General features: G+C 50.1%; 1 protein-coding gene across 1 annotated transcript in view; it reads right to left on the bottom strand.

Moving 5' to 3' along the window:
• The window catches only part of slc16a13 (solute carrier family 16 member 13), a 36,361-nt gene extending 32,517 nt beyond the window's left edge, over positions 1-3,844 (bottom strand). Inside the window, exon 1 of the mRNA XM_043683376.1 lies at positions 3,834-3,844. The gene's annotated coding sequence lies outside the window, so the exon portion shown is untranslated. The remainder of the gene's footprint in view (positions 1-3,833) is intronic.
• Positions 3,845-8,478: the final 4,634 nt, after the last annotated feature.

Raw genomic sequence — 8,478 nt, 5'->3', positions numbered from 1 at the left:
CAACCCCCCCCCCCCCCCCCGTGGACACTCTCCCTCCTGCCGCCAAAGTGCTCATCCAAATGGAAGGTGCGTACAAAACTGCGCTTGCGCAATCTCGCCCAATGATAGGGGCTCCTCCCCGTATAGCGCCTCCTGCCATGCCGCGCTTGTAGGCCTCAGTGCCTCATGCCAGCCCGGAGGAGCAGCAGCTACAGCGGCTCCTCCACATACATCTCCGCCTGCCGGACCGGAGGAGCATCACTATAGCGGCTCCTCCCCGTACAGCCCCGCCTACCGGCCCGGAGGAGCATCAGCTATAGCGGCTCCTCCCCGTACAGCCCTGCCTGCCGGCCTGGAGGAATATCAGCTACAGTGGCTCCTCCCCTTACAGCTCCCCCCTCCGGACCGGAGGAGCATCAGCTACAGTAGGTCCTCCCCGTACAGCTCCGCCTGCCGGACCGGAGGAGCATCCGCAGCTCCAGCATCTGTCGTTGTAGTGGAGCAGCGACTCCTCCGGGTATACCGCCACCTTGCGCGCCGGAGGAGCACCAACAGCCCAACGGGAGAATGAGAGGACTTTTCCTTGTTCAGTTTGACAAAGCTGCATGTTTGATCTGGAGCTGAGGCGAAACCCTTGCACACAGCAACCTGTGCATTCGGCCCCTCTAACCAGGCTGTCCCCACTCAGTAAATCCATGGCTGATCTGGTGTAACCTCCTGCATTTCCCTGAAAACCCATCACCCACATCCTGGGCCAGAATGTCTCTAACTCTGCCCTGAAAAACTCCAAGGATTCTGCTGCCAAAACCTTTTTGGGAAGAGCATTCCAAAGACCCATGAATTTTAGAGGAAAAAAAACCTCACCACGTCTCCTTTAAACCTTGTTCCAGAGTCATAGAGATGTACAGCACGGAAACAGACCCTTCGGTCCAACCTGTGGGCGGCACGGTGGCACAGTGGTTAGCACTGCTGCCTCACAGCGCCAGAGACCCGGGTTCAATTCCCGCCTCAGGCGACTGACTGTGTGGAGTTTGCACGTTCTCCCCGTGTCTGCGTGGGTTTCCTCCAGGTGCTCCAGTTTCCTCCCACAGTCCAAAGATGTGCAGGTCAGGTGAATTGGCCATGCTAAATTGTCCCATAGTGTTAGGTTAGGGGTAAATGTAGGGGAATGGGTGGATTGCGCTTCGGCGGGTCAGTGTGGACTTGTTGGGCCGAAGGGCCTGTTTCCACACTGTAATGTAATCTAATCTAATCTAATCTGTCCATGCCGACCAGATATCCCAACTCAATGTAGTCCCACCTGCCAGCACCCGGCCCATATCCCTCCAAACCCTTCCTATTCATATACCCATAAAAATGCCTCTTAAATGTTGCAATTGTACCAGCCTCCACCATTTCCTCTGGCAGCTCATTCCATACACGTACCACCCTCTGCGTGAAAAAGCTAACCTTTAGGTCTCTTTTATATCTTTCCCCTCTCACCCTAAACCTATGCCCTCTAGTTCTGGACTCCCACACTCCAGGGAAAAGACTTTGTCTATTTACCCTATCCATGCCCCTCATGATTTTATAAACCTCTATAAGGTCACCCCTCAGCCTCCAACGCTCCAGGGAAAACAGCCCCAGTCTGTTCAACCTCTCCCTATAGCTCAGATCCTCCAACCCTGGCAACGTCCTGCACCCTCTCAGGTTTCACAAAGTCTCTCCTGGAGAATGGAGACCTGTAGAAATTAATATTCTAAAAGTGGCCTAACCAACATCCTGTACAGCTACAACATGATCTCCCAGTATTCAGTGCTCTGACCAATAAAGGCAAGCATACCGAACGGCTTCTTCACTATCCTGTCTCCATGTGACTCCACTTTCAAGGAATTATGCACTTGCACCCAAAGATCTTTGTTCAGCAACACTCCTCAGGACCCTACCGCTGACTGCACAAGTCCTGCCCTGATTTGCCTTTCCAAAATGCAGCACTTCGCATTTATCAAAATCAAACGCTGCCTGCTACTCCTCAACCCATTGGCCCATCTGATCAAGGTCATACTCTGAGATAACCTTCCTCACTGTCCACTACACCATTATTTTGGTGTCATCTGCAAACTTGCTAATCATACCTCCCGTACTCACATCCAAATTCATTTCTGTCACTGACAAAAAAAGTAGTGGACCCAGCACCAATCCTTGTGGCACTCTACAGGTCACAGGCCTCCAGTCTGAAAAACAACCCTCCCCCATCACCCTCTGTTTCCTACCTTCAAGCCAATTTTGTATCTAATTGGCTAGCTCCCCCTGGTTCCCCTCTAACTCTTTGTCCAAGTTATTTACAGAAATTGTATCAAAGAAAAATTTTGTGAATGCTGGAGATCTGGAATAAAAAGCAGAGAATGCTGGAGAAACTCAGCAGGTTTGGCAACGTCTGTGGAGACAGAAGTAATATTAACCTTTCAAGTCCAGTGACTCTTGTTGTGGACTGTGGGCCAAGTATGTACCTACAGTATCAGTGGCAAGAGGTTCTGCTGAGGAAATACAAGCTGCTTGGGCTAAATTGAAAAGCAGATCCAGAAAGGTATTCATTTTCAGATTACTACCTGAGCCAGGAGCAACTTGACACAGGGTCAACAAGATTAAAGAGGTAAATGTGTGGCTGAAAGGTTGGTGTGGGGGAAACGGGTTTGAATTCATGAGACATTGGCACCGGCATTGGGGAAGATGGGAGCTGAGTCTGATGGTTCAAGCTCCATCTGAAGCCTGCTGGGACTAGGGTCCTGGTTAATCTCTTAACTGGGGCTCGGGATAAGGCTTTAAACTAGTTAAGTGGTGAGGGAGGGAGTTTGGTTGCATGGAGAATTATGGAAACAGTTAAACGGCTGGAAAAGCTCAGCAGGTCAGGCAGCATCCAAGCAGCAGGAAAATTGACCTTTCGGGCAAAAGCCCTTCATCAGGAATAGAGGTAGGGTGCCAGCAGTGGAGAGATAAGTGAGGTGGGGGTGGGGAGAAAGTAGCATAGAGTACAATAGGTGAGTGGGGGTGGGGGAAGGTAGCAAAGAGTACAATGGGTGAATAGGGGAGGGGATCCAGGTGCCTCCACTGCAGGCACCCTGCCTCTATTCCTGATGAAGGGCTTTTGCCCGAAACATTGATTTTCCTGCTCCTCGGATGCTGCCTGACCTGCTGTGCTTTACCAGCACCACTCTAATCTAGACTCTGATCTCCAGCATCTGCAGTCCTCACTTTTGCAGTTACAATTGTGCAAGTTTTCTGATCATGAATTGAATTGAATTCAGTTTATTGTCACGTGAATACAGTGAAAAGTCTATAGATTGCCACTTATAACGTACCAAAGTACAGAATCTTAGGTACAAAGCGGAAATCTAAGGAAAACAAAGTTAACAAGTTCAACATTACTGTCCTTCTTACTAAAAGGTTGAGGATCAAAGAGATGCCATTAGCAGTTTAACACCACAGTCTGTCAATGCCTCGGTTCACACTCCTCATAAAAGGAGTGACTTTGCTCTTGTGTGACCCTGGCCTGTCTCCTCCTGCTGAAGTCCCTCTCTGGTGCCACCCTGGTCCTGGAAAAAGCACCACAGTTCTGCCCAGGTACACCAGCCACCTCGCGGCCAACTTCCAAAACTCACCGCCTTGGCCATTCCCACCCAGCTCCCTCCGGAAAGTCCGAGAAGAGAAACCAGTTAAAAAAAAAAGCAGAAAGAAAAGTGGTCAGAGCGGGCGAGATGCAGCCCAGGAACCCTCCTGAGTAATCAGACGAGGATCCAGAATCGACCTACAGGCGCAGCAGATGAGGGGACAACCGTGAGAAGGACCCTTCCTGATGAAGGGCTTGTTTCCGAAACATTGATTCCCCTGCTCCTCGGATGCTGCCTGACCTGCTGTGCTTTTCCAGCAACACACTCTCAGCTCTGAGAAGGGCCCATCAACACAGGACTGAGGGTGTTGTACTTAAATGCACACAGTAAACGAACCAAGGTACATGAGTTTGTAACGCAGATTGAAAGAGGCAGAGATACCGTGTTGTGGGTATCACAGAGACATGTCTGCAATGGGATCAGGGCTGGGAGCGAAATACCCAAGGATACATGTCCCGTCGAAAGGACAGGCAGAGGGCGTGGGTATTGTTGTGTGAGGAAGAAATAAAATTAAATCGATAGCAAGAGGGATATACGGTCAGTAGGTGTAGAATCTGTGTGGGTAGGGTCATAGAGATGTACAGCATGGAAACAGACCCTTCAGTCCAACCCGTCCATGCCGACCAGATAGTAGAGTTAAGGAACCGCAAAGGGAAAAAGGCTGTGATGCAAGTTTTGCACAGGCCTCCGAGCATTAGTCAGGATGCGGGACAAAAAATAAGTCGGACCTTGAAAAGACGGGTAAGTAAGGCACCATTACAATAATCCCAGGGGTCTTCAATATGCAGGGAGACGGGGTAAATCAGACTGGGAGCGGACCTCAGGAAAAGGAATTTGTGGAATATCTACAATTTTGTTTTGTATTTGGAGCAGTTTGTGGTGGAGCCCAGGAGGGGAGCTAGGCCGTTCCGGATTTGGTGATGTGCACTGAGGCAGTGCACTGGAATTGGGAGCTAAAGATGAGAGAACCCCAAGGGGGCAGTGACCACCATGTGACAGAATTCACCCTGTAGTTTGAGAGCAAGGAGCTGGAGTCAGATGTAACGGGATTACAGTTAAATAAAGGGAATACATGAGGGAAGAGCGGGCCAGTGTTGATTGGAAGGGGATCCGGGCAGGGGAGGACATTGGAGCAGCAACGGTAGGGAATTCTAGTGGTTATCACAGGGGCACTGCAGAAATTCATCCCCAGGATGAATAAGCATGGTACATGGAGGGCCAGGCAAACATGGCTGACAAGGGAAGTCAGGGACAGCAGAAACATGAGGTGGTAGTATCCCTAACTTTGACCCAGGAGGCCCACCTGTTCTAGAGGGGTACAATAACATCTCTGAGCAGATTGGTTCGATAATAGTTTCCAAAAGCAAAGGGAGAAAGCACACAAGACAGTGAAAAGTGAGTGGGAAGCCTTTAAAAACCAGCAGGGGCTGGGGGTGGGGCAGAAGATGAAATTTGAGAGTAAGCTAGCTCCTAACATTTTTTAAATATTGCAAGAGTTAATTAGATATATATAAAAGGGAGGCAAAAGTGGACATTGGGCTGCTGGGAAAAAGTCCTGGAGACGTTGTAATGGGGAGCAAAGACATGGCAGAGGAACTGAATAGGTCCTTCGCTTCAGTGTTCCCAGTGAGCACAGCAGCAAATCAATCCTTGGCTTATCAGTGCCTCCGTCCCTCAGAGCCTCACTCAAACATCAGGCTCCGTAACCTCCTTTACTGGGACCCAACCCTACAGGCCGCTGCCTCCTAGTGGACAACCTATCAAACAGCAATGGCCTGACAGCTGGGAGCGGGGTCAGCAGGAGATAAGACGAGAGAATGGAAGAACTTTGCATTTCCGTAGCACCCGTCACGTCCACGGGACGTTCCTGAGAGCAATCGACACAGAATGAAGTTTCTTTTTCGAGGTGCAGCTACTGTGGCAGGAAATACGATGGTGCACAGCAAGATCCCACAATTGGCACCAAAACAATGACCTAATTATTTGCTCTTTTTCCAAATGCATTTTGTCCCAGGGAGGAAATGGACACGGGAAATAAATGAGTCTGGATGTCCCATGATTCCAGCTGTCTTCCTGGGCAGTATTGATCTGGTGAATGCCAGCGGTACTGCTCAGCAATGTTGGGACAGCACTGTGTGCAGAAAGCACCTGCTGATAAAGAACCATTCACTGAAAGTGAAGGCCAACTCCCCACCACTTATCCACGGCTGTTTGTAAATACGAACCTTGAATTACAGATACGGTTGGCAGCAATTACCAGCACAAGTCACAACAGGCTGGGAAACAGGGAAAGGAAGAAAATGAGAGAGACAGAGTGCTTGGAAAAGTGTCAGCTACATAGAGGTTAGGCAGTGAGTGGAGAGAGAGATTCAAATCAGTGCACCCTCACGCAGATATAGCAGACTTCCACATAGCCTGAACCAACCCCAGATCAATGTTCTTTGTTAAAACTGGAGACATTCATTAATAAAATGTTCTTTACCAAATGGAATCATGCAAAACTTAAACACCCTGGGGTACAGCTCCACACTGACTCTCATTGGGGTACCGCCCCTCCCCCCCCGCCCCCCAACACACAGACTCTCACTGGGTACAGTCCCACACACACACACACTGACTCTCACTGGGGTACAGTCCCACACACACACATAGACTCTCACTGGGGTACAGTCCCACAAACACACACAGACTCTCACTGGGTACAGTCCCACACACACACACACAGACTCTCACTGGGTACAGTCCCACACACACACACAGACTCTCACTGGGGTACAGTCCCACACACACACACTGACTCTCACTGGGGTACAGTCCCACACACACACACACAGACTCTCACTGGGGGACAGTCCCACACACACAGACACAGACTCTCACTGGGGTACAGTCCCACGCACACACACAGACTCACTGGGGTACAGTTCCACGCACACACACAGACACTCACTGGGGGACAGTCCCACACACACACAGACTCTCACTGGGGAACAGTCCCACACACATGACGTTTTATCATAAATGCTGACGACAAGTTAAATGAGACACTGTCAGTCAAGCTGCAGGAACAGTGTTCAACTTTCATCCTTAAAATTCACACAACACCTGGTTATAGTCTGACAGGTTTATTTGGAAGCCCGAGCTTTCAGAACACTGCTCCTTCATCAGATCATTGTGGAGGTGGAGGTGGTCAGACACAGGACTTTCATGCAATAATTCACCGACCTGGAGGGGGCAGTACAGGACCACATTCGTGTCTATGACCTGAGGTATGAATTGCAGCAGAACTTATTTAATGCGTTTCTGGGCGTTACATCATGTTCAAAACCTGTGAAGGATGAATGATATGGTTCACAGGTTCCACACACCCCGTGTGGAGTGTCACATACCCACTCCCTCAGCACTGACCCTCCAACAGTGCCCACTCCCTCAGCACTGACCATCCGACAGTACGGCGCTCCTTCAGCACTGACCCTCCGACAGTGCGGTGCTCCCTCAGCGCTGACCCTTCGACAATGCGGCGCTCCCTCAGCGCTGACCCTCCGACAATGCGGCACTCCCTCAGTGCTGACCCTCCGACAGTGCAGCACTCCCTCAGCACTGTGACCCTCCGGTGGTGTGACACTCCCTCAGTACTGACCCTCCGGTGGTGTGACACTCCCTCAGCACTGACCCTCCGGTGGTGTGACACTCCATCAGTACTGACCCTCCGGTGGTGTGACACTCCATCAGTACTGACCCTCCGGTGGTGTGACACTCCCTCAGTACTGACCCTCCGGTGGTGTGACACTCCCTCAGTACTGACCCTCCGGTGGTGTGACACTCCCTCAGTACTGACTCTCTGTGCAGACATTGAAAAACATGCAGCTGAATTTTGACATTGCTCATTAGTGCTTCAATCTAATCGCACAGAAAAAGCATTTTCTAAACACAAAAGAAAATAATTTACCTTCCCATGAAGGCTATGAGGGTGTCTCAAAATTTAACAGACCCTCGTTATACTTTAGCAGAAAGATCTCAGACAGTGATCTTTCCCCACTGCACCTCCACACCAGCTGCCCCAAGCCTCAGAGTTCCCCTCTGCACGTCGTCCTTGGTCTCAGAATGTGCCAGAAACATAATCAATGCAGCTGCAGGAATCCACAATTTGCTGGAAAAACACAGCAAGCCAGGCAGCATCAGCAAGTGAGGAAGTCAACATTTCGGGTTGTGACCCTCTATCAGGCATGTCATTGAGTCATAGAGATGTACAGCATGGAAACAGCCCCTTCGATCCAACCCGTCCACACCGACCAGATATCCCAACCCGATCTAGTCCCACCTGCCAGCACCCGGCCCATATCCCTCCAAACTCTTCCTATTCATATACCCATCCAAATGCCTCTTAAATGTTGCAACTGTACCAGCCTCCACCACATCCTCTGGCAGCTCATTCCATACACATACTACCCTCTGCATGAAAATGTTGCCCCTTAGGTCTCTTATATCTTTCCCCTCTCACCCTAAACCTATGCCCTCTAGTTCGACTCCCACACTCCAGGGAAAAGACTTTGCCTATTTATCCTATGCATGCCCCTCATAATTTTGTAAACCTCTATAAGGTCACCCCTCAGCTTCTGACGCTCCAGGGAAAACAGCCCCTGACTGTTCAGCCTATCCCTGTAGATCAGATCCTCCAACTCTGGCAACATCCTTGTAAATCTTTTCTGAACCCTTTCAAGTTTCACAACATCTTTCCGATAGAAAGGAGACCAGAATTGCACGCAATATTCCAACAGTGGCCTAACCAATGTCCTGTACAGCCGCAACATGACCTCCCAACTCCTGTACTCAATACTCTGACCAATAAAGG

Source organism: Chiloscyllium plagiosum, chromosome 48 (genome assembly GCF_004010195.1).
Source record: "Chiloscyllium plagiosum isolate BGI_BamShark_2017 chromosome 48, ASM401019v2, whole genome shotgun sequence".
In the NCBI taxonomy this organism is placed as follows: Eukaryota; Metazoa; Chordata; class Chondrichthyes; order Orectolobiformes; family Hemiscylliidae; genus Chiloscyllium; species Chiloscyllium plagiosum.
The sequence above is the reverse complement of the archived record's forward strand: the minus strand, read 5'-3'. Positions and strand labels throughout refer to the sequence as shown.